We start from the raw sequence: 26,544 nt of genomic DNA on the forward strand, positions 1-26,544 counted from the left end.
ATCGCTGGCAAAAAAAAATCCATAATTCCCTTTCAACATACTATACTTCAAATAGTTTGAGAAGACACAGACCTCTACATGGCTGCAGAAAACCTCTTTGATGCAGGTTTTTGTCTAACCACAGGTGTTTTTGCACAGGTAGGAGTTTACATACGTGACTGACATCTGTACTCACAACCGCTGATCGGATTCTGCCAAATACAACCTGGATGTGAAGCCACTGCTGTAGTTCACGTGTTTATGTGAAGGCTTGGAAAGTCAGCTTCACGCCACGCAGCATGAAACAGCATCAGCTCATCTGTATTTATGTTTAGTGTTTTGATTTGGACTGAGAGGACGGAGCTGCAGATGGAAGGATTATATGTTTTCATTTCTTTTTTTGTCTGGGTTTTCCACTCCTGCTGCTTTAACAGGATACTGACTGAATAAGATTTTAAAGTTTTGTGGTTTCCTTTACAGCCAGTTCTTTTCTCTCAGAGATGTGTCTCAAAAACCACCAAGGATTACAATGACAAAGCAACTTTTACAAAAAAGGAACAGGACCAATGGACTGTGCTGCTAATAAAACAGTTTTCTAAGACTCAGTTCACAGAGACTTGAACCAGATTTCACAGCAAAGCCTTAAAATTATACTTTCCAGGGCAGAAGCTTTGCAGGCTAACTATTGTTAAACTCTCACAAAGCTAGTTTTCATCCCTCACCCCATGTAGCCTTAACGGCAGCACCATCTCTGTCTGCCCTGCCACATACTCTGGGAATGTGGGTCAATATCCACATTACTGCCCGTCTTTCCCTTTAACCTCTGAAAGTCTTATCCTCTTCACCCACCTTGCTCACTCACATTCTCTCATTTCCACAGATAGAAAAGCACATGCATGCACTACGCGCGTACATGTACACACCAAGGCAGACTCGGTGCCCTGTGGAAAACATTTACTATTCAATTCCCATTATAAATGGAACATTTAGTTTGCCGGCTGGGTCATATCCTTGGTTAAGTAAAACTAGCAGGAGCAGAATGTGCATATAGTGCACTTATTATCTAAAGTAAGGCCAGGAACTTGGCCTTCTTCTAAAAGCAATCTGAATTTCAGAGGGGGAAAGTGAAATAGGGCTTAGACATTAAATATTAGACTTGTATGAAACTTTGGAGGATAGTAACCCAAATAATACATTAAAAAATAACCCCTGCTTGGAATAAGAAACACAACAATTCCATAACAATGCAGAATCTTGTGCAAACTTCTGCTGTGTTTTTATTTTACTATAGCATTTTATCCAGACTGTTAGAATTACCAAACCACTGCGTTATGAAGGCCTTATTCAGCCACATAACATTATAGAATCCTTATGCAAAAACAGTCTTATAGTATCTAACTGTTTGGTTTTTCATTCTAACAGCAGATAAAACACAGTTTGGTGGTCTGGTCATTGTTGTGAGAATTGCCAAAAGAAAAAAACAAATCAATTTCTCTTTAATTTTTTGGACTATTTGACAAATTCATGTTGCAGCATGGGTACAAGACACAGCACTATTCTGGAGAACAGAGAGAGAGAACAAAAGGTCTGTGGGTAATTACAAAAGCAAACACACTTGGTGGCCATTTAGGCCCAAAGTATTTCTAATTTCACAGATGTGATCAACCTTGTCGGGAGTCTTTCCCTCGCCCCGTATGTGGTGAACAGCTCGCCTCCTTCTGGATGTCAATGACAGTGATGATGAAGTGTTAAACAGGTTTCTGCTCGGCACTTTGTCACTCTGCTGTCTGGATGATATGGAGACTCTCTTAGGCTGGAGTATAGAGCTTACAGCATACCGCTGGACCATGAAACTGCCAAATTTGCCCTCAAAGCTGCTGGTGTACCCTTGAGAAAACACTCTTGGCTTAGTAATTTCAGGACATAAAATTTGACTCCTGTAAAGGTAGACATGGACTTAATACACGATGGCAAAAATTACTTTGACAGGAACAGTGACGAAGTACGGTTTAACATTAAAATTGGATGTTGTGGCCTTTGTGAACATTAAGCACTATGTTGACTTTGTCGAACCCAACTGTTCTTTGCCCATGAAGGTCAATTGAAAACACTTAGTGGAACTGTTAGGTTCTCTTCATCGTTAGCTGAGGGCCTGCTAACATTACCTTTAAGTGTGACTGCAGGTGTAATCTGTCAAATGGACCCCTCACAGTGAATCATTGGCTGAGCACTCTGATTCAGCTCAGACTCCTGAAAAAGCCTGTGATTAAATGGGAAGTGTGACATAACTCTTGTTTAATGGTAGAAAAACAGCAGCCAGTGTGTTGGCATCAAGCCTGGCCCATGGAACATAAATTCTACTTCCCCACAGATGCTGCTTGTAAAAGGTCAGCATGACTTTGAATCATTTTACTGTTAAAAATTAAAAGGCAGAGGAGGCTAATCCATTGTAGTCATTTGTTTGCATAGCCCACATGTAGCATTTGTCAAAACCAGCCTGAGGTTGTCATCAAAGCTAGACAACATAACAGACCAAAAATCAATACAGCTGATCTTCAGGGAAGTGTCATTCTTTATCTTTGTGCAGCCTTGCACATCTCTGCGCACCAGCTCCTTACATGCAAATCAGCCCAATGAAATGATCAATTGAATGCATTAGGGAGCTGGCTCCTCATAAACTTGACCCAGGGGCAAAATAAATGTTTCTCACAGAAACATGAGTTTGAAAATATAACACCGAGGGGACATCAAGTAATCATACTGAACTAGCCAGCACACACACACACACACACACACTGTACCTGGTTATTCATATTCCCCATGTTTCATTGTTACTAGTACAGAAAATAAGACAGCAAAGAAGATTGTGAGGTACATTAAGAGAGCTGAAAGCAGAAGCAGCTACCCCAGCATCTCTAACACAGCAGTCTCACTGCACCTTGATAAATATAACCGATTGTCAGTGGTGTTTGTAATACCACAGAGTCAAAGTGACTTCACTGTCGGCCTGACAACCGTGCCTCTGTGAAAAAGCAGAGCAAAGCATATGACATAAAATCGACACTGCCTAGGGTCCTACTCAGCACAACCAAAAAGGCACAACAACTTGGTGACTTATTGGGAATGATCGACTTTTCCCTCAGAGGATGCAATGAATAATTCTCTTTTACCAGGAGAGAAAAAAACTCCCCCGGGGTATTGAACCAAATCGTCTTTTCTCTCTTCATTAGAAAAAAAAAATAGTCTACAAAGTCTTATCAGCATTCTGCATTCTCTGCCATTGGAGCTCAGATAATTGATTATGTTTAGGAGGTTCACCATTGGATATGCTGCGCCTTAGTAGTGGGAAGAGATATAGCAGTAAATTAAGTTTACCTTCCCAGGGCACAGTCAGACAGAGATTCACTGACCTCAAAGGACACAGTGAAATTGAAATTACATTACAGAAAAAAGTTTCATTCAGATGTATTATCCCAATTGGTTACACTGCATACCCAGATTTCCTTTTTTTAAAATGACAGAATCAAGAAGTGAGTTTTCACGCCATCTATGATTACAAGCCACATGTTATTGGCTCTATTGATAGTTCTTCTTAAGTGAGGCCATTGTTTTAGTGTTGGCTTTGCAAATCAAAAGCATATCTGCTTGTTATTCTGTGAGAATGTCTGCACCTTTTTTTTTTTTTTTTTTTACCCCTGTTCTTCTTTCCATTCGATTCACATTTACAACAAGAAGCAATTAAACTTGTAAAACAGGCAGCTCAGAAATTGCTCTCTGAACTGCAGCCATGTCAGATTGTGCAAACATATGAATTAGCAGGTGGGTTTTTGTTCAGCTCCAATTCATCTGCCAAACGCGTTGCTAGATTTATCCTCATTTGTTTATATTTAACTGATCTATAGTCTGTAGATGTGTTTTCTGTTATTTACCAGTCTCAGGTAGAGACAATTTAAATGCTTTACACCGTCTAAAACTGCCCTTTCCAAGCAGCTGACTTTTCTCTGAGGTTGTAGCTCACAAAATCATTAACTGTCTTTACTTTTTGCCTGTTTTTGCAGGAGCACTCTGTAGCCCTCCTTGGAGTGTCAAACTCTGTGCTTCTATATGAGAGGTGGTGACAGAAAAACCAACGATTTTCACTCGAACGCCACCACCAACACAAAAAATGTCTGTTTCAAGTGAAACTCCAGCTGGCAGGATGTAATTTCACTTAAGGCCAAAACAGAACTGGATTTGGTGAAGTGGTGCAACTCAAATCATATTAATCACTTTATTTTTGGCCAGAGATGATTTCACACTTCACGAACAACATCATGTTGTGGCTATGCATGTGACTGAAGTACTCTTTGGATATATTTTGTCAAATTCACATCAGCGTTGCACTGTTTTTGCTGGCACGTTGAATTCTTTTTAAGAACAGTCATCAATCTTAACGCCAACGAATCCATTTCACCCAAAAACTACTGCACAACGTTTTGGCATATGTGATCTTTTTCGAAGGCTACTGCAGACTTTGTGCTGTATTTGTTTTTCTTGCCTCGACCACACACACACACACACACACACACACACACACACCCACGCACACACACTTATAAACCTGAAACATAGCAAACACTCACAAAAATGGCAAGGTTGCCCACTCTCTTTGATTACTACAGAAAATGGGCAAACATCAATGGATACAAAATGTTTTATAACATCTAAAAAAAAAAAAAAAGTGATTCAATTTAATGGCCTTTTTGGTTTGCAGAGACTTCACTTGCCCTATAAGAAAACAATACAAACACTTTTAACGCAACTTTTTTTTCTTTTTACAGTTGGATACGTCGTCTGTTGGTGATCTTTTTTCTTTTATCAGTCCTCAGAGGGACCTTGAAAGATGAAGAGGTTATTAAGAAAATAAATAATAGGCTGCACAGACACTTAGCTTGATCAAGACCAAACATTAAATAATTACTGTAATTCACTTAGGCTTCTTTTAAGCTGTGTAACGATTTTCCCTGTTTCCCTCCTGCATAAAATTGATCTGATGAGCAGGACTAAACAAACGACCTCTAAATTAATTGGGATTCGCTCCACCCCAAAGTAGTGCATCTATCTGTAGAGGAATTGGAGAAAAGCTTTTAAAGAAGACAAGATAGGGATGGAGGCAACTAAAAAAAAAAAAAAAAAAAAAAAAAGAAGAATTAAGAAAATGATTCTGAATTGGCCACTACTTGCTTTGCATCAGTGGTAAAAATACTGTATGAGAACAGAAGGCGACTGGTATGTTGAGGAAACCAAAGCCACCGAGTAAATTGGAATATCACTTTGTCCCTCTCGTCAAAGTAAAGACAGAAAGAGGAAAAAGGAAAGAGCATGTTCGTGTGAGCACATTCGTCTCCCGAGCCTGTGTGTGACTGCATCAGTTTTGAGGTCAGTGAGCTGTAAAATAGACCACATGTGGGAGAGGGATGAAAGAAATAAAAGAAAACACAAGAAATGGCAAAAACCTAAGGTGGACATCACAAGACACGACACAAAGTGAATCTCGACGGCCGGGGCTGAGAAAGTTTAAGGGACAAATCCTCTTAGAATCAGATCACATTATCTTTCTTATGTTGCTGACGATCACCATCCATCTTCCTGGTGTCCAGAGGCAGAAGCAAAGCCATGAAGTGCACAGTAATCACAGTGGTACTCTGCACCGTTCTACCCATCTCCGACTCCTGGTCGTGGATCAAAGAACCTGTGCTCCCTTTGAAGTGGAAGGGCGGCCCGCTCAGGGAGGAAGGTACGCTTCTTTCCATAGGCTAATGAATCAAATTCTTCTTCTAATTATCTCTCTGTATGAAGGGAAATTTCAAAACATCATTGGTCCTCTGGCTTTCTTTTTCCATCAATGGCAGCAAATGTGGGAATGGAGATACTGCAGGTGTTTGACTTTAGTCCATAAAAGCTGTGGCGCGCTCTGTGTTATTAATGCAGAGGAGGAAGAAAACCCACAGATGACATTAACCCTAAACCGAGGGTGATGGTCGTGACTAATGGAGAGCAACACTGACATGCATTCTTCATCAAACCAAAACTGAAACGAAATTTCATGGAGTCTTCCACTTACAAGATAAATTCCCATAATGACAGGACTGGCTTTTGTGGGCACGGATGCCACATATGCTAATAGAGCAATTAGGAAGATAATTTACAGACGAGGCTGACTAATACAGTAAATATACCGTTATTAAAGGTAATTATAGTGTGAAAGGACTGTTGATCATCCTCCTCTGACAGGGTAAGACAACTTCTTCTTTATGATCCACTGTCTGTACGACCAGCAAATGGTCAAGACGCTAAAAACACGTTCAACAAGTTGAAAATGTTCAGAACCTCTCAGTGTGTTCTCCTGCCTTGTGCTTTTCTTTATCATCAGTCAGTGGTTGCTACCTAATCTACCCATGCTTATCATAATAGCCTAAATTACTCATTTTTAGTTTCTGCTATCGGCAATTATAAGAACCTTTTAATTTCTATCTACAGCTCTGGAAGTAATTATTAAACCACCTGTGATTTTTTTGTTGAAATTCATTAAAACAGCCCTTCAACATGACCTTTTAATATTCTGTTCTTATTAAGAATAGCTTCTAATTGTTTTCAGCGTGATATGAATTAATAGGACGGTTGTTATTGAGAAAATTGGGTTTTTGTTGCCATTCTTTAAAAAAAAAACAACACTTTTTTCCTTTGGGCAGTGGTTAGTGCTGTCGCCTCACAGCAAGAAGATCCTGAGTTCGATTCTAACCCCAGGAACCTTTGCATGTGTTTGTGTGGGTCCTCTCCGGGTATTTCCTTCCACCATCCAAAGACATGCACTAGTACAGTGTTTTTCAACCTTGGGGTCGGGACCCCATGTGGGGTCGCCTGGAACTCAAATGGGGTCGCCTGAAATTTCTAGTAATAAAATAAAAACCAAAAAAAACAAACAAACTTACAAATAATAATATAATATAATAATATAATATGGTGAGTTGACAGAGACAATCCCAATCTATAAAAGACATGACAAACTGTGACGCTGAAACTGCAGCACTGTGGTTCTGTTTATCTGTCAAATGTTCATTGTGGTCGGTTTCAGATGCTGCAGCTCTTTCATAATTCATAGTTTGAGTTCTTGTTTGTTCAGTATTAATTGTCAGCCTTGTAAATCCAAGCTGGACTGACTGTACATATCCTGACCAAGGAAAATAAAATTCTCACTTTGTGCAGTAATCTACACCTGGCTTTACTGCCTCCGTCCAGAATAATATACATTCTATAGACTAAATGTCATCTAAAATGAACATTTATTTGCAACATAATATAGCAAACTATTACATGATCAAAAATAAATTAATTTTAGCAAAAATATGTCTGGGGTTGCCAGAAATTTGTGATGTTAAAATGGGGTCATCAGCCGAAAACGGTCTGGAATGACTGCACTAGTAGGTTCATTGGTTAATCTAATTGCCCATGGGTGTGAATGTGAGAGTGATTGGGTGTTCGTGTCTATATGTGCAGGTTAGTGGTGGGCGGATCGATCCAAATATCGGTAGTATCGATATCAAGTCGGTATCGGCATCAGACCGATACTAGTGTGGTGAGATTGATACTTTAGTTTCAGTTTTTTTCTTGTACATATTGCTGTGGTTTCGTCAAAGAGGTGACAGTCAGGTTGCTGGAGTCACCGCTTACTTTGCCCCCCCGCCGTGTTTCAATGTTGTGTCGTCATGTGGCTCAGCAGCACAAAGCAAACAAGCAAGCCGCCGGCTCAGGTGCGCCCACCCACCAGCACATGCACAATGTATGCACAGACGGAGACACAGAGCAGAAGAATGGCATGGAAGAGCAGCGCCATGTAGTTACATTTTCAGGCCGAAAATGAGACAACAGCAAGCTGAATAATTTGTAAAAAAGGCTGTAAGGTACAGATGACTTTGATTTAATTTTTGTATTGCAGTTTCTGAACACTCCCTGAAAAATATATTTGTTTTAATTTGTTTTCATTTTGTGCACTTTGTTAATTTAAGAAAACATTAGACAGTATGGGTAAAAATTGTTTTGTTACTGTTCTATTGTTTCTGAAAAAAAATTATTCTAATAATTAAGTATTTTCTATTTACTTATAAACTTGGCCCTAATTCTATCCTGAGTTTTAACTATATAATAATAAAAAAAGGAAACATCACAAAACACTTCAAGATCATGAAAATTTATTGAGATTTTGCAATTTGATGATGCATCCACTTTAATTATTGAAACGTATCGGTATCTGTATCGATATCAGCGATACTGGCCCTGTATTTACTCTGTTTGTATCAATACCAAAATATGCAGTATCACACACTGCTAGTCCAGGTCGTTATTACCTCCACCAAGGAGGTTAGGTTTTGCCGGCGTTGGTTTGTTTGTCTGTCTGTCTATCTGTGTGCAAGATAACTCAAAAAGTTACGGACGGATTTGGATGAAAATTTCAGGAAATGCTGATACTGGCACAAGGAACAAATGATTATATTTTGGTGGTGATCGGGGGGGGCAGTGATGTGCCTTGGCAGAGGTCTGCGCTCTCTGTGTGCTTTTCTAGTTGAAAATGACAATCAGTTCTCAACTAACTTACCTGATTGATTGATTGATTGATTGATTGAATGAATGAATGAATGAATAAATAAATAAATAAATATTCAAATTCTACAGTAAACATTCCACATTTGCACACAAGAAAACCCTGATTGCTTTACAGGTCACATTAATGATGAACGCTGACATTTCTCGGCATAATCCCGGTGGTTCAATGTTTAAAGCTCTATGTACAGTACAGTAAAGGCACACCACCCCATATAAATCCTCCTCAAACTCCACTTTTTAGGGTGAAACCTAGCTTTGGTTATTTCTTTTCATAAAACAGCCAGGATTGAAATAGACTTGTTCCATATATTCACTGTTTTCCTCTTAAAATCAGCAGGTCGACCTCAAACTGAACACAAACAAACCTTCTCATTATTACTGGGATCGGAATAAAACGGACCCCATTCTCAAAGGGGTCCTATTACGCTCATTTTTGACTTCATATTTCTATTATGGGAGTCTACTAGAGTATATTTACATGCTACAATGCTCAAAAAGCCAATTACTTTTCTCATACTGCACACCTCTTTTCACCCTCTGCCTGAAACGCTTCCTTTTAACTCTCATCTCTTTAAGCCCGCCTCTCAGACAGCCAGGTCTGTTCTGATTGGTCAGTTGGGCTCACTCTCTTGTGATGACACCTACACTATTTCAGTGGGTATTTTGGCACCTTTTAAAGAAAAAAAGGGTTCTATGTGGAGCCGCCAGGGTAACATCTACATAACATATTTACTGCTACAGCTTTAAATATAAATAAAAAGCCTCAGATCTGAAAAAAGACATTTTCACTGCATATTTTCCCATCAAGGACTATTTTAATTTCCTTGAAAGTTGCTATTGACTGAATATCCATCATAAAAATGTAAAGATGTTATATTATTCAGTTATCCCTGCAATTTTATTTCAGTTCATGTATTAAAAATCAACCCAGCGCTGTTTTAGAATTATTTCAAGGTTTTATATCTTATTGAGCCTGTTTTTCTTTGAGTTCAGGTCATTTGCCGGTTGCATAAAAGATGTTTTGTTCCGTTGCAGAGTACTGTTCAGTATTTTCATTACAGTTTTAGGATTTTTCATAGTACAGATGGAGTTTTCATGTAATGTGACAAAAACCTGGAGGTCTTAGTGTGGGATAACTCCTACATAAAACCTCTGAACAGATTCATATGAAGTCTTCTGGGGAAAATCTAAATAAGTTCTACATTCTACATAAGTTTGGGTTAAGGTGGATCAGCAGCAGATAAGAAAAGCTAATCATTAGAACACAAGGATTTTAATGAGCACATTAGCCTCGACAGCTGTAGGCAGAGACAGGCGTTCAGTTTACAGGTGGGTTTAGCAACAAATCTGTGTTTATACCAAAGCAAATACCTACTAACAGGGAACTGCTCAGTCTTTTACCAATAACTAGAGATGTCCCGATCTGAGCTAAAGATAAGTATTGGCTACCGATCTGGCATTTTTACCTCTGCCAAGGAACAGCGGAGGTCATGTTTTTATTAGGCCTGTAACGGTACACATACCGAACCATTTTGGTACGCAGCAAACCCATGTATTTAACCCTTTCATGCATAGCGGTCACTCCAGTGGAGAGTTATTCTTCAGCTGTTCTCTCGTATATTCATGGGTTTCGTTGTTTTAGTTCCATATCAGCCAACACAGTGAACACTTATGTGCTCCATCCCATACACTGACATTCATACCATTACTGTAACTTTGCTGTTCTTGATAAACCCGATCTGCATGTTTGAGGGTAACTCAATTGCTAATTGTTATTAGGCTGTAAATAACAGTTTTCTTAAACAAAAAGTTTTTTTTTTTTTGTATATTACCTCCATGAAGTGAATAACTACTTTGCTAAAATGTGAGAGATCATCAGATTAGCTGCATGAAAAATGCTTAGGTTTCATAGTTTTCACACAGTATATCACTTTCTGATATTGCATTTTAAATACATGTTTCTTTGCTTCAAAAATTAAACACATGGTGTCCAGCTGAGTGGACATTTTTGTAACTCCATAAAAAATAGGTTCATTAAAAAAAATTCAATCACATTGTTTTCTTCATGCCTAAAGAGGAATAAAAACACTCAGGAAAAAAATCCTGACTAAGGTTCTCATAATTCACGCATCAAAGGGTTAAAACCCATCATCAGAAAGTGATATACTGTGTGAAAACTATGAAATAAAAACATTTTTCATTCAGCTAATCTGATGTTTTCTCACATTTTAACATACTCTAATACTAGTTATTAGGCCTTTAACAGTCCACATACTGAACCGAACCGTTTGGGTACACACCTGTTCAGTTTGGTACACAGCTGTACCGAAAAAGTACAGTATGTTGAGAAAAAGAAAAAGAAAAAGGAACAAAAGACGTTGTTCGATGCGGAACTTTAAGTCCACGCAAGTTCCACACGGACATATTTAAGGAGTGCACATTGACCCAAAATATGAAATAGCAGCTGATGTAAGGAAAAAAACAAAAACAAATATGATGTCAAACGGAAGGAAGAGACTGAAGACCCTCCGCCATCATTACAGTCCAGTTTGGGATCAGGACGGGTTCAGGTGAAAGACAACGAGGGAAGAGACGTTAATAAGACGAACGTTGTTAGCCGCCTATGAACTATGGTAGTTCTAAAACACTTAGACTAGCTCTGTCTGTCTGTCTCTCTCTCTCTCTCTGTATCACACACACACACACACACACACACACGCACTTTATAATAGAGGAATAGAACCTGGGAGTTGGACGTTGAAAGTCTTTAGTTTCACTTTTGTTTCACGCCAGCGTTAGTTATGGACCGCAACCCCAGGTATATAACTGCGCTGCCCCCCACCCCTACCTGCTCCGACAAAAAAAAAAAACAAAAAAAAAAAACATCCCCCCTCTGTGTTTTTGACAAATCACACCCTGCACACACACACAAGTACACAAATAAATAATTTGGTTAATTTTGTTGTCAGTGTTGCTCTTTAGTTTGTTAAAACAGAATACTAGTCTGCTCTGGTATCCTGGTTTTCTGGTAATAGCTGGAATTTTTTTGTTATTTTTCTGCAGAATGTGAACTGACTGATTTGATTTTTGTTGTTTGTTCAAAACTACCTGTCAGGGAAAAGTGCAACACTAATGTTTAAAATACATTTAATAATATTAATAATTTATTTTATTTTCTATTTGATTTCTAGCGGCAGAATTATATTATTCCTGTTTTTCTATATTCTATTGTCTCCAAAAATTGGGGGAAAAATATTCAAAAATTCATAAATGCATTAAAACATTCTGAGGGGTTTTCTTTCTTCCTGTACCAAACCGAAAAAAAAACAAACCATGGCTTTGAAAACTGAAAAAGTACCGAACCAATAATTTTGTGTACCGTTACAGGCCTAGTTTTTATCGGGGTTTGTCTGTCTGTTTGTCTGTTAGCAAGATAACTCAAAAAGTTATGGACGGATTTTGATGAAATTTTCAGGAAATGTTGATACGGGCACAAGGAACAAATTATTAAATTTTAGTGATGATTGGGGGGTGGGGGGGCTGATCTGCCTTGGCAGAGGTCTGCACTCTCCGAGGGCTTTTCTAGTTTAGAAGATTGGATCGGATTTAGTCATGAGAATCCTCTTTCCCCCCTACTTCTGGGGGCAGTGCCCTCTTAAACAAATGTCCTGCCCTCTTAAATTAAAGTTTCCGAAGGTAGGGAAAAGAAAAATGGGCTGCCCAACAGTAGGAGACTTAGAGGAATTAGTAGAGCGTCTAAAGTTTCACTTTCAGTTTGTACGGTCGTATGGTCTGTGGCGAACTCAATGTGAGGTATGTACGGAATGGAACACACCCCCCGTCTTTCCATAGACATGCTATAGCAGGGGCGGCAAACATATGGCCTATGGGCCAAAACCAGCCTGCCAAAGATTTTAATTTGGCCCACGGTATGAATTTGGAAAGTGCAAAAAATTATACTAAAGTTATTAAAAGTCAAAGGTGTCATACTTGTTTTAGTTCACGTTCCACATTCAGCCCAATTGCGATCTCAAGTATAGTAATAGCATAATAACATATAAATAATGACTCTAAATTTACAACAAAATTTCATCGTAAAAAGTATCGGATTGGTATTCGCAAAACTAATAATATTAAAAAAAAAAAAAATCGGAACGGAAGCAAAAAAAAATCCAGGTCTGGACATCACTACCAGTAACCACTGTGAGAATCCAGCTTCAAACATCCATCAAACATGTGAGCGGTCCTTAAAGCAGTCATTAAATGTGTTTTAACCCTATAAAACCATTTGTATCATATTTGCTACGCCAGGTTCTGAGACCTCTGTCTAATCAACAAGATCAATACTTTCCATAAAAACCTGTTATATATGATCTCACACGTGTTTTCTGCCCCCTGGTGGGTTATCATATCACTGCAGCCAGTGGAAGGGTTGGTTTTTTTTTGTTTGTTTGTTTTTTTTGCCTTTTTTAATATGGCCGCTATCATTAAATCATCTACACTTTTTGCAGGAATATCTTTGGTAATTTTACATTGAGAAGAACATTTATATTGTTATTCATTTTTTAAAAAATAATTTCTAGTAACAATTGCTTCTTTATAGTACTGTTAAATTATGCAAAAAATGTGTGTCTCAAATTTGATACTACAGGCGCTTTATAAAAACGCCGAATATATCATAAACAAAATGATATGGCAAAATGTGTTTTTTGGATTTTGTTATAACATCTAAGAAACATCTCAATTCCAAAAAAAAAATGAAATTGTGGCTGGTTTTACATGGTTGAAAAATTGTAACCACTTGTTGTCTTGAAAATTCTTCAGCATCTTTAAATGATTGTTTTCACAGATTTTCATGGTTCTTGTGGGTCATATTTTCAGGTTGGAAAATCATTCAAATTAATCCCCCAAAAAAATTACATCACAGAGTAAATATTCTCTACCAGTAGGTGACTTTTGATTAACACAGTTGCAGATGATTGTTGCTCCACGCTGTAGAACCACCAAACACTTGACTGAGAGCATTTGACTGAGAGGTAACTTAATAAAATATCTTACAGTTTAGTGATTCACAGTCAAGTTACATATTTATTGTAACATTTAACACCATTGACAGGTTTTTCTCCCATAAAAAGAAAAAAAAAAAAACACAGTCGGAAACCTTGGATGTAGCACAAGTCTAAAAAATATGTAATATTTTCTGGTCAATATTCGATGTTTTAATCTGCAAATGATTCATACCATGGGTTCAAAGTTTATTTTTTACACTATACACCAGCTTGACAACAGTGTTTGTATTGAATGGCAAATGCACAAGGTTCAGGCTTTTGACACTGAGAACAAAGATCTGTGAAGAGATGAGCTGAAAACTGGTGACTTTCTCACACTCAGCCAATTCAGGTCAATGCAACGAAATGAAATGGTGGATTGTTTCTGTGGCTGCAAGGTCTCCCTCTTTTTTTTTTTTTTTATTGTGGCTGGATATTCTTTTGCAGCATCTTAAAATGTGAATATGACAGTGAGTTATATTTATTAAAGCTGCTTATCTTTAATGAAACAGTAAAAAAAAAAAAAAAATCAATCAAGAAGTTGAGAATTTCTCTTTTCCTGGAGTACTTCTTTTATTTAGAGGAGATGGTGTCACTTTTAACAAAGAGAAAATACAGTCTACCCACTTTGTTTTTGGTCACATGACTGGCTCAGTAACCATCTATAAATTTCCCTCACATGCATAACAGAGGACCTTTTTGTTTTGCCTCAAACAACACTATAGTTGTAGTTGCTCATCTACACTGTAAAAAAAAAACAAAACGTAAAAAAAAAAAAAAACAATAAAAAACAACGGTATTATTCCAGCGGCAGGGGTGCCAAAAAAATACTGTTAAATAATGGAAAATAACCATCTCAAAAAAATAACGGTAATTTTCCATAATTAAAATACAGTTTTTTGCCCTAACTTTACGTGAGATTTTGCTTATTTTTTTTTACTTTTTAATGTTTAATAAAGAATATTTTCAGATATTAAAACAATCAAATTACCTATAAATATGGACAGACATTGTTATAAAACAAATAATAGGGCTTAAAATTGTAGAAAAGTTCTGTTATTAGTTGGTGTTAAACTAGTATATCACTTGATACTTGATGTAATGAAATGATATACCACACATAATAACATTTGATTTATTTTTCAAAACCTGTCAATTAACTGTCAATAAACTAGTTGTCTGGATTTAAATTCCAACAATTTACTGTTAATTTGAGATCATATTAAGTAAGTAAGTCAAGTTACTTAAACATAAATTCGTCCCTCCATTCCTTTTTAAGAAAATGCTCAGTGACCTTATCGTACCAACTAAACAAGAAAACGTGGAAATTTTGTTAAATTGAAACAAGGAAGTACAATGAGTGTGTTTTATTTACAGTGCAAGAAATGAACAAGTAATGTCGTAGTGGGTTCTCTCCATTTCACAGCAGAATGTGCGACGGTATTAAACTGAACTGTGTCAGTGAAGGAGTAGATCTCAAAACAGCTGTCAATCAAACAGGATTCAGCCTTTCAACTGATCCTCCAATCAGCATGTGGAATCCCAGCGTCCAGCCCAGCCGAGCTCCGCCCACAGCTCCATTCATCCCCAGAGACACTGAGCGTCCGGGGGTGGGACAACATCGTGGCATTTATCCAATTACCGTCCAGTTTTGAGTCAATGAAAAAAACTGTTCCACTCAGTCCCATTGAAGTGCATGGACGCTGAGCGTCTACGGACAAATGCACTGAGCAGAGATCTAATGAGAAAACAGAGACACAGGAATGTATGAAAAGTGAACAACATTGAGTTCGTTGATTTGTGATAAAGCTGATTCGGAACGAACTCGTCTGTGAGATGAATGTGTTCGAACACATTTGTAGTCAATGACATGTCAACACAACCGTACAGATTTAACCATTTAATTTTCGTAATTTTAGGGGAAGCTGAGCTTCCCTCGCAGTCTGTGAGAAATCACGGCTGGTTTCAACTTCACATTCTACTGCTGTGGAGCAGAGTATTGTTAAATAAAAATCTTGGCAATCACAGCAGCATCATTGTCAGTCCTCAATTGACTTAAGGCCTCTTGGCCAACAATACAAATTTCATATCATAAATTTGCTTCCTTGTGCTATCAAAATGTGTTTTACTGGCTTGTCACTAAAGGCACAATGTTTTTCCAGTCAGTCATCCATCACTATAGAGCACATGGGACGTTGGCCTGCACCCCTTAAATGTCCCAAGGCCTCCGGTGGTCTGCCAATCTTGACATATCATTGTCAGTATAAATCTCATTTCTGCTTGCGTAGATAAAGTTTGACCTCTAGTATAGTTTGGCAGACTTGGTTGATTCATGACCTACCAGTGCAGACCACAGGTGAGAGCAAGCGCTGCCAGATGCCCCTGAACACACCATCATCTCTGAAATATAGCATCTCCGTTTCTCTTCTTCATACTTCTCTGCTCTTTCCACCTTTCTAACCCCAGATTTTTTTTAGATCTATGTTTCATGAGAGATGACCTGTTCTGTGGAGGTGTCGAGATGGCAACAGTGGTCTGGAATGCAATGATAAACAATAAGGGGAAACTTATGGACAGAGACCTGCTTTTTTATGACTACACTCTTAGACAGCAAATATATAGCTCTCCCATGGAGACAGCAGCCTGACTTGGCAGTTTTACAGAGGCCACAGCTATACCGGCTTCCTCTGTGATGTGTTTGGACAATAATGCAGTATTTGTGGCCTTAGATATGGCCTTATGAGGGGATGTGGCAGACAGATTTTATAAACTTTCTACTGTCTGCTGGGCAAATGTGACTGTAATTCATATCAGAAAAGAAGGTCACTCTGTGCTGACACAAGACAGCTCCGTGAAGAAACAGTACATCTTGCAAATGTTCAACGGGCTGTCATATATTGTCAGTTTATGGCTTGACTACTGCTCAGACACTTTGTTTCCATTTTTCTTTGAAATGGGAAAGGGCAGGGGGGTTTTTTTGGTTTTGTTTTTAATAAAAAGTTGGAAGTATAATATATATCTTAATCTTTAATGCTGAAGAACTATGAGGGTGCATCTGAAAACAATATTTTACACTATTGTAGACCGTAACCCATAAAGACCCAAACAGCAACTGGCAACCAAAACCATCTACTGATCTAAACTGTTTAATGAAATTCTGAACCATTAATCTTATAAATAAATGTAAATAATTGGTGTAAAATACAGTTATTCACCTTTTCATGGTGATCAGATATGACCCATTTGGATGTTCAGAGGCTCCGTAGTGAACCCATGGAGTTTGATAAATGACAGTGGATGGAGACACTTGTTTTTATGTTCAGTTAATGATATATTTGCCGAAAAAGTCCCTTTTTCTTCAGTTTTCTCTGTTTGTGATATAATAACCTTTAACTTTAATCTAAGCTTCTACAAACTTCTACATGATCAGTGAATTAAATACAAGAAAATATATGGTTTTCATTGAAAAAAACACAAAACACAGTGGATAGTATTAAATTAAATGGTGATAAATCATTTAAAGGAGTGATATTTTGCTTTTTTAAATGGAATTATGCATTTTAAAACATTTCCCTGTGGTCGACATAAACTGTAAATGCTCTGCTTGGGTCTGAATTCTTCATTAATTCAACTTCACAGGTCCATCTTCAACCCTATTTCTGAGTAATGACACCAGAAAGGTGGTTTTGAGCGCTGGCCCTTTAAATGCAAATGAGCCACTTCAGGCCCCGCCCCCTTCAGGTTGTTGACTGTGCTGCTCTGTCCTGTTCAGCCACTTGTGTTCAGTAATTCAACCAACAACTGAACATTTTAGGTAAACGGCTCAAAGTTTGGACATATTTTCAGTATGGACTTCAACCGCTGCTGCTGACAAACAATTATGTCGCACTCTGAGAAATGTTCGTTGGAAGTCTTGACCTTATATGTGCAAATGTTGTGATGTAAGTAGTTTTAAAACATAACAAATAGGGATGCACCGATCCGATACCAGTATCAGACATCGGCTCCGATACTCAGTGTGTGTACTCGTATTTGTACTCGTAAAAGTAATCCGATACAAATGCACCGATACCACTTACAGCTGTGTGACATTCACAGTTCAGTGCAGCAGGTACGAGGAGGAGGAATAATGTGTGGGTAGTGTGAAGAGTGTGGAGATTTAACCAAATAAATGACGGTGATAAAAGTAACGCTGACTGCAAGTAACGTTACAGACACAGACAGATACGGACGCAGCGTTCTGTCCGTCCTCTGCGTACATTCCATCTGTTTTCCAGGTGCTGGTGGATGAGTACCCAGACAGAGAATACCAGCAGGAACCATGGAGGTAGAGGATCTGTTCAAAGAGCGACTGTGTGAGTTAGAGAAAAACTACTGACACATTTATGACAGTTACCCAGGGCTGGGCCGGGGGTACGGACCACCGCCAGCGGAAGTGAAAACGACACTTATGGCTCATTTCTCTGTTTTGTTTTGTTTTTGTTTTTTAATTTGAACAATTAACATTGAACAGTAAATATACATAATACAGTCTACTCTCGTTATACCGCCAACTTCCGTTCACGGCCAAATTGGCGGTATAGCGAAAATGGCGTTACAACGGGTTGCGTCCATAATGTGCATGTCTTTACTATATGATGTCTATGCTGCCTCCGTTAACCCGTTCTAATTGCGTTTCTAAATAAATCTTGATTCTGTTATGTTGTAAGGGATCATTTAAAGTGGGGAAACATTTTAAGCATTATTATACCGTGTCGGGAAATGACACCCCATCATCTTGAGGCTTTGGCTTAATCCCACGTCCTCTTCCCGACATCCTGACCTACTGAGTGTTCTGCGATAAATGAACGGTGGCCGTTCCGTAGACCTACTCGTAGCTTGTCGCGATCAGCGTCTGGCGCGTTTGTTTCAGTGCATTGTTAAAATTTATGTGTACTCGATGGCAATCACGCTGGCGGTATAACGGTCGGGAAATCAATGGTATAAGTGTTGTTTGTGCATGGAACTGGGCTGGCGGATGGCGAAAGGCGGAAGTGGCGGTAGCTAATGGAATAATGCATTGGGGATTTTTGTGCAATGGTTTTGGTCGGCGGTGAGCGAAAATGGCGGTATAACGGCGGGCGGTTTAACGAGAGTAGACTGTAGTATACAACAACAAGGGTAGAAAGTTCCATAATTCACAAAATCTTTTACATTATATAGAGAAATACACGTAAGTAAAAACATTAGGAAAGAAAAAAAATAAATAAATAAATAAAAATAATAAAATAAAATAAATAAAAATATGTAATAAAAATAAAAAAATTGCTAGAGATTATACAAATTGAATAAGATTAAACATTTGACATATTTTTTTTGTTTTATTTGCTTTAGAATTTATACTGTTTCTCAAATTGTCTACGTAATTGGAAAAAAAGGCTTTGAAAACAGTGATGTTTGGACGTTGATGTGCAAATTTCGAGCAATGAATGTGAAATTTGGCAAAAATAATCAAAAGATAATCGATAATATATCTTTTTTCTGGAGTTAAAAATTAAAATGTGTTGAAAGTTCAATTTACACGAAGAGTTAATTTTTGTGTTTATAAAATTATTTAAATCAATCCAAAATATGTGTGTAGGTGCAATCCCAAAATAAAGGACATATTGTTTCCTCTGCGTTGCTGCAAAAAGAACAAAGAGTATCAATATTTCTTTTATATTTAATCATATAGGTCTTCCTCATTTCTCTTTTCTCTTCCTGCTGAAGCTACACTTTTAAACCTGACCAGTGAAAACGCTGCAATATTAGTCTCACATTAGTGTTACCTCTGTCGTCTCCATGTTTGTTATTACTGACTTTCTTTTTATTCTTCTCAAAAAACTTTACTCTTCTTCGTGGTATTTGTCCAGTATGGTTAATTAAGAGTGGTGCCCCCTGGTGGATTAATTGACAAACGCTCATTCCAACACATTAAATGTCAGTAGCAGCACTTTGTTCCAGTCAGACTAATGACGACGATAAAGCACATTTACAAAAGGAACTAAGAACTGGAATGGGATTATTAAGTACTCATATTGGTACTCGGTATTGGCGAGTACTCAAATGTAAGTACTTGTACTCGGTCTGGAAAAAAGTGGAATCGGTGCATCCCTAGTAACAAATTAAGAAGGAATTAAAACAGGTTGTAGAAATCCACTTGATTTTTTTTTTTTTTTTTAAATCTTTTTTTGAGCAGTTTAACAGTACATACAAAGGAACAGAATTAGTGCATTCATTATACATTGCCTTTAATATAATTTTACCCCCATGCCCAAACCAACCCCAAGGCCCTCTGAGAAGGGGCAACAGCAGGAATAAGAACATTATAATATAGCCTCTGAGCAGTAGAAAATCAAATAAGTACAAGCAGTAACAAATCTGTAATGTACAAAAATATTAACTGAGCCAACGGAAATAGAAGCAAATAAAAATGAATAAATAAATAAAATAATAATAATGAAATCCACTTGATTTTTGCCGGAATGAATATAAAGATAGCTTTGCAGCACCTGGAGGGTTCAAATTCAAACTGTATGAACTATTAAGGTCCAAATACATGAATAAATGCACCAACGACTAATAAAAGTGGGTTTAGCAAAATATAACCCCTTTAAGAAAGGTGAAATCTAGAGGAAAAATTCCTGTGGGAGCTGCCACAAAAGTAACGCAAACAGTAACCCAAACTGCCACAAAAGTAACGCAAACAGTAACTCAAACAGCCACTGACGACCAAAAGTATGGGGTCATAACGTTCTATAATCATACTGTTCAAGGAATATATGACAGTATGACACAATAACTCTATTCAACCCATACAGACCCAAACCACCGCAGTCCAAAATCATCTACTGCTCTAAAATGTTTAATAACTTCTTAACCACTAATCCGATCAATACATGCAAATAATTGGTGTAAAATGCAATTTGTCATCTTTTCATGGTCAAAGTAGAGCTTCCAGCCCGGCTTGGTTCCGAGTTCTGTGCACGAAAACGGTTGTCGGAACTGGATCCGTGCCCCGGGTCGCAGTGGCTCACTGCGCGGCTTTGCAAGCCGCAGAAGCCGGCGTTCGGAGCCCGTAGGACGGCTTCCATGGCATGCGGCGATGTGGGAGTTGGAGTTAACATTAAGGAAGTCATAAATGACATTCACCAGCATTAAAGAAAATGTAAACAGCAGAGGAGCGCAAATGTGTATTACTTTTTGGCTCAGACCTGAAGGAGAGCATTATTCGGAACTAGATCCGAGGTCCGTGGAGAGGCGGCTTGGTCTCCCAGTTCAGCCCGTTTTAGAGCACCTCCCAGGCCCACAGAAGCTGGCCTTGGAGGACCTGATGCGGGCAAAGCGGGGCTTGGAGGTCGGTGCACGGCTTGGTTCTGAGTTTGGCAAACGAAACTAGTTCAGTGATCCTTAAACGGAGCTGGTTCCGAATAAGCAGATCCAAGAAAGCTTATTCATAACCAGTACGAACTGGACTTCCGAGGTCCGTTTAATTTATACGTAGCCGGTAGCTGATGAAAAGCCTGGAGCTTGGAGGTCCGTGCTGCGGCGTGGTGTACTGGGTCACAGTGGCTTAGTGCATCAGTCTGCAAGCTGGCACTAGAAACCTGGAGCCCGCTTTGTGCAGGGCACAACGGCCCATGTGGAAGTTGGGGTTGGCGTTAATGAAGTAAAATAAAATGACATTCGCCAACATTAAAGAAAATACAAACAGCAGAAGAGTGCACATGTGTATTAATTTATGGGTGGGACCTGATGGAGAGCATTATTCAGAACGAGATCCGAGGTCCGTGGAGGACCAGCTTGTTCTCGCGATTCACTGCGAGTTAGAGCAGCTCCAAGCCCCGCAGGAGCCGGGCTTGGAGGACGTTAAGCGGTGCATGGAGGTCGGAGCACGGCTTACTTCCACGACACTTAAACGGGACTGGACCCTTAAACGGAACTGGTTGCGAGTTCCGAAAACGGAGCAGTTCCGTTTTCGGAACTCGGAACTGGTTCCGTTTACGGAACCAACTTCACGCTTCAAGTTAGCGGTAACTCTGTTCATAAAGAGCTAAAAAGTTGAAATTCAACCGCTTGACTTACCGTTTGTGGTGTGGACTGCACCGGTGGAGTAATGCCCTGAAGTGCAGCCCGTACGCCAGCTATAACTGCCCTCTCGATTTCAGAAGATGGGAGCGAGCCCGCCATGTCTCTACTTTCTGCTGTCGGTGATGTGGGCGGGGCTGAGGCAAAGGGTGTGGGCCAACCTGTCTAATTTGCATATTTTCTAAACATTTAGATTTAGATTTAGGATTTAGATTTAGATTTAACATTTAGATTTAGGTTTTAGATTTAACATTTAGATTTAGGATTTAGATTTAACATTTAGATTTAGGATTTAGATTTAACATTTAGATTTAGGATTTAGATTTAACATTTAGATTTAGGATTTAGATTTAACATTTAGATTTAGGATTTATTTTTCATTTGTACACATTTTTAACAAATCTAAAGAACATGCAGTTTTACACAAATTTGTGTCTCAAATTAAAGAAAGATGAGCTAAATGTGAGAACAGTGAGCTAAATGTTCACAAAATGTTACCTTTAAACAGTGACTGAATTTTTACATTCGGCACCCCATACAAAAGCATCGACTGAACTAAACTGTTTAATCCCTGTTGATCCACTAATCCTATCAATACATGTAAATAATTGGTGTAAAATACAGTTTGTTATCTTTTCATGTTCATCAGATATGACCCATTTGGACGTTCAGAGGCTCCATAGTGAACGTGGAAACACTTTCATCTTCTACAACATTGATTCACCAGTAAAACCCATGGAGTTGGATCAATGACAGTGGATGGACACATTTGGTTTATGTTCAGTTAATGACAGATTTTACTGAAAAAGTCCCTTTTTCTGCAGTTTTCTCTGACTTTGATATAATAACCCTCAACTTTACTCTGAGCTTTTATGAACCTCTGCATGATTAGTAAATGAAATGTAGGAAAATACCTGATTTATACTGATAAAATGCAAAATACAGAAGATACTATTATAATAAATGGTGATAAATCTCTTAAGAAAGGTTAGATATAGAGAAAATTTCATTTGGGGAGTGACACAAAAGTAGCACTGGGTCTTTATGGGTTAAATATTAAAAGTAGCTCCGGTCTGTACTGTGGAGACGTTTATCCCTGTGCTTCAGATCAGTTCTGTTGGGCTGATGTGCAGGGATCTGCATGGGCTGTTTGGTTGCGGTTGTGTTAGACCTGGGATTGTGTTGTACTTATCCCCATTTGATAGGATTAGCTCCAGCACCAGAAGTTGCACAGCGAATTTTGTTAACATCACATATGGCCCAAAAATGCATTCCATCCAGCTGAATTTCCACTGGTGATATGTAATTAAGCTCTGTAATTGTAAGAAAAACTAAGATAAGAGGTCAAGGATGGAGTATAAGAGGATTAAAAAGGTGCAGAAAATGACTTTCATTTACAACGGCCTTTTTTAGCTACCGAGTCGAGACCACGGAAAAACATGCCACCGTGCACGTAATGTGACACACATTTCCTAAAATAAGTAGGTTTAGAAGAAAGCCAACTCACCCCCAGTTGTGCTTTCTAAAATAAACAGAGAGTGAGCCGGTGCAGATGGACAGAGTGTGTCATTCTAAATTAGCCTTTCGACTGCTGACTGACAGTAGATTTTGGCGTGCACCTGCATCAGCTCAACTGGCGGCGGTGGCAGGTAGACAGAGAAGTGGTTAAGAAGACAGGCTTAGTCTCATCCACGGCAATGAATTGAGACATTTCCACGGGGATTGATCTTTCTATTCACCACCAATTCCAATCTTCTTGTTTCATCAAATAGTAACATAACCATCATCTGCAGTGACGGTGATTTGTTAGCTATACGTTACCGAGCTGTCCACTGTGAGAGCAATAAAAAGAAACAGTGGAAAGAAAGGAGGAAACAGAAACCTGTGAAGTCTTCCAACGCACCTCCAGTCATGTACGATGGATTCACCCTTGATACGTCGGTGGATTTTATTGGCAGCAGAAGAATTTCTTTACGACTTCCTTCCATTTGCAGCTTAATCCAGGGACATGTTTTATTGAGACCCAGATTGCTTAACATCTGTGTTCTCGGCCTTGCGTCGTCTGAAAATTGTTACTTTTGTCTGGGGGATACAAGAAGGCGATGAGGCGAAAACAGGCACAGAATGCAAGTCTCCCTTTAGACGATAATTTCTACAACACTGGAATGGTGCTGATGTTTACTGTGGATACGGGGTAATTAAAAAACCAAAAACTATGACACAGCAATGACTGACATTTTTGCATCACTTGCTCTTTAGGATCTAAGCGATACACATTATGTCGACAGGCCCAGTGGCTCCGAAACACTAAAACACATCGTATGTGATTTCTGCTGCCAAGGAGATGATCTAATACGACGTGACATAGTAGCACGGGATCATGAGGAATATTTTCACCATCATTGCTGCTAAAAATCTGATGTGACTCTGGCAGAAATCGTTTTGACAGAAAAGGTCATGAATTGAACTTGAATTGAATTTATAATAATTATAGTAATAGTAATAATAATAATAATAATGGATTAGATTTCTATAGTGCTTTTCAAGGCACCCAAAGCGCTTTTACATTATTGATCCATTACACTGGGTTAAAAAAAAATATTTTTTGCAAGTTGTCTAGGTCTTTTCAACTGAATTAGGACCATTTTGCACCGCTAAATCCAAAAATGACATCTGTTTTTCTCAATCAGGTCAGGTTTTTTTGCTAATTTGATTTTGTAAAATTTGATCTTCTCACAAAGTATAATAATTAATACCAAAATAAAATTGGTAAGCACACTTTATGAAACTTCTGACTTGATTCCTGTTAGGTACAATGGTGTATTCACCGCAGATGTAGCAGAATACGTCAGGCTTATTTTTGCAAGATCTTCTAGTCGAACCCATTTCATTCACCTGTAATATTAAAAAAAAAAAAACAATCATAAATTGGCAAAAGTAAAATCTTCAGAACTCGTTTATTGCAAGAAATATGAAAGAATTTTGTATCATATGATGTGAAAATGCCCATAAATGTAAGCAAAAATGTTAAAAAGCCAATATGTAGCATAGTTCAGAAAGTTGACCTGATGGAGCAAAATTAATGTGATTTTTGGATTCAGCACACCAAAATTATCCTAAATCAGCTCAAAAAACTTAAACAATAAATTTGTTGTTGACCAGTGTTATTCATTCGCTCTCACATTCACACTCTGGTGGTGGCAGGCTGAACATCCATACGCATTTATACATAGTGTGAGTGACACTGGAGGCAAGGAGGGTGAAGCATCTCGCCCAAGGACACAACGGTCTGACTAGGACAGAGCGGAATTCAAACTGCCACCCCTTCGGTTATTGGACAACCCGCCCCACCGCCAGAGCCATGGCTGCCATTTTCCTGTTTTGCGAAACAGTTACACATAATGTTAAGAATTAGACTACGTTCAGACAGCGGGTCTTAATGCACAATTTGGATTTTTTGGCGAAATACGATTTTTTTGTGTGTTTGTTCGTATTACACTTTAAATGCGACTTCCGATCAGTTTTGAGTGTGAACTGAATGCGACCCTGAAGTGACAAACATGTGCAAAAGAGGTCCTGACGTAATATGTGACCACACAGACATGCACTGTGAAGTGACATTCCTTGGATGCAGAATTATGACTTTGTCGCATTTCAGTGACATAAAGGTCGGATAAATGCGACCCAGCCATTCAGACTGAAGTTGCATTGCAAAATATTGTATATACAGGGTGGGGAAGCAAAATTTACAATGAACATTTAGTTGTTTTTTCTCAGCAGGCACTACGTCAGTTGTTTTGAAACCAAACATATATTGATGTCATAATCATACCTAACACTATTATCCATACCTTTTCAGAAACTTTTGCCCATATGAGTAATCAGGAAAGCAAATGTCAAAGAGTGTGTGATTTGCTGAATGCACTCGTCACACCAAAGGAGATTTCAAAAATAGTTGGAGTGTCCATAAAGACTGTTTATAATGGAAAGAAGAGAATGACTATGAGCAAAACTATTACGAGAAAGTCTGGAAGATACTGTTAAAGAAGAATGGGAGAAGTTGTCACCCGAATATTTGAGGAACACTTGCGCAAGTTTCAGGAAGCATGTGAAGGCAGTTATTGAGAAAGAAGGAGAACACATAGAATAAAAATATTTTCTACTATGTAAATGTTCTTGTGGCAAATAAATTCTCATGACTTTCAATAAACTAATTGGTCATACACTGTCTTTCAATCCCTGCCTCAAAATATTGTAAATGTTGCTTCCCCACCCTGTATATCGGATTTAGGACTGCGTATGAAAGTGGCCTGGGTCAGATTTGTGCCGTTCAAACTGTCTTTAACAGATCGGATACAGGTCAAATATGGTCCAAAAAATCAGATTTGGTCCACATTTGACCACAGTCTGAACGAAGCCTCAGAGTAAATGAAGTGGATATCAAACACCGACTGCAGCCCGCTGACACACTTTATCAAATATAATTAAAAGTTTCTCCAGATATGAAATGTACATGCACAAATCAACTACATATATCCAGATGCACTTGTATAAACCTGGTCATTTTTGGATATCTTAACCCTCAGGGGTCCACGGTCACGGCCCTGTGACTGAATCACATGACATTTTCAACACATCGTAGTGTCGGAAGTCGGTCATGTAGACCAGTGTTTCCCAACCTTTTTTGAGCCACGGCACATATTTTAGTTTAGAAAAATCACAAGGCACACCACTAAACAAAAATGTCACAGAAAGTGTATTTATTGAAATA

The sequence above is a fragment of the Sphaeramia orbicularis genome, chromosome 20 (genome assembly GCF_902148855.1).
Source record: "Sphaeramia orbicularis chromosome 20, fSphaOr1.1, whole genome shotgun sequence".
NCBI lineage: Eukaryota > Metazoa > Chordata > Actinopteri > Kurtiformes > Apogonidae > Sphaeramia > Sphaeramia orbicularis.